This window comes from Melampsora larici-populina, assembly GCF_000204055.1.
Source record: "Melampsora larici-populina 98AG31 unplaced genomic scaffold MELLAscaffold_83, whole genome shotgun sequence".
In the NCBI taxonomy this organism is placed as follows: Eukaryota; Fungi; Basidiomycota; class Pucciniomycetes; order Pucciniales; family Melampsoraceae; genus Melampsora; species Melampsora laricis-populina.
The window spans coordinates 269,638-271,095 of record NW_006768847.1 but is presented as its reverse complement, the minus strand read 5'-3'; positions in this window follow the sequence as shown (position 1 = coordinate 271,095).

Here is a 1,458-nt window from a genome sequence, read left to right as displayed (position 1 = left end):
TCGAGATACTAGTGAGTATGTTGTCTTAAGTCCATAGGAGTGGCAGTCCAATCAGTCTGAAATGTATTATGATTCGCACCCATCCGTACATACCAAGTACAAAGGAGAGGTTTTTTCAAAAAGTACAGGGTCCTGACTATTGCCTTGATCTGCTGAATTTTCCGTAGCTCTCCAGACCTCCCCCGTTCCCCCCTGCCAATTTGTGAGCTGCGTCTACCTCTAAATTGTAAAGAACAACACGTCAAACACATAGAGATAAGACCAAACCTGACGAAGTGGCCTAGAGGTGTGACTTGTGAGATGCAGCTGGAGGTGTGGCGAAGGGAACTAAGAAACGCGGACCTGATGGAATCACATGCTTACATCTTGGAGGGGTTCAAGAACGGTTTTGACCAGGGTATACCGGAGAGACCAATACACGGGTTAAGATATTTCTGCCCAAATAACCACAAGTCAGTCAAAGAAGCGGAGAAGGAAGTAAGAGAGAACTTAACGAACGAATTGAAAGCTGGTCAAATGTTTGGCCCATTCTCGAAGGAAGAAGTGTTTCAGAGACTGGGGTTCTTTTGCACTAATCCTTTGGGTGCGGTAGTGAACGGGGACGGGTCGGTGAGACCTATTAACAATCTCTTGTTCCCACGTCGAGATACCTACATCAACTCGGTGAATGCCTTGGTAGACAAGGACAATTTTAAAATGTCGTGGGACGACTTTGCGAGGGTGGCGAAGTTCACAATCAACAGCAAAGGTACATTGCTGCTGGGTATCTTCGACTGGGCGAAGGTGTATCGCCAGATCCCTACAAAGCAATTGCAGTGACCACACCTGATGGTTCTCGACCTAGACGGCAATATACTGCTAGATACTCGGGTGACATTTGGAGGAGTGGCCAGATGTGGCACATTTGGCACCACCAACATAGATGCCTCGGATCGGGAGATCCGAGGTATCGTCGGATGCAAATCCTCGGACAGATCTTATCCGAGGTTTTCTGTCCCGAGGGTATCATTATGCGCCCCAAAATTACCCTCGGGATCGAAACCCTCGGATAGCTTCTGTCCGAGGTTTCAGATCCAAGAACGCCTCAGATTTCCCAATCCGAGGTTAATATGCGGGCAGTGCGGGCAGGCGGCGGACACATGGAAGTTGGTGATGATGTCGAAGTTTAAATTCGAGGCAGGCTTCAGGTGGGTGGACGACACTCTTTTCATCAAAGCAGATGATGGATTGAACAGAGCCTCGATGAAGGATGTGGCCGAAGCCAGTGAACGCATGGGAGTGGTAACGAACGAAAAGAAGTGGAGCGAATTTAATCATGTGCAGAAGTACTTAGGCCTGATATGGGATGGGAAAGAAAAGACAGCCAGGATCCCTGATGAGAAAATAAAGATGAGACTGGAGCAGATAAAGGAATTTGTAGAAGGGAGGAAAGCGACGTACAAAGAGACAGAGAAGATG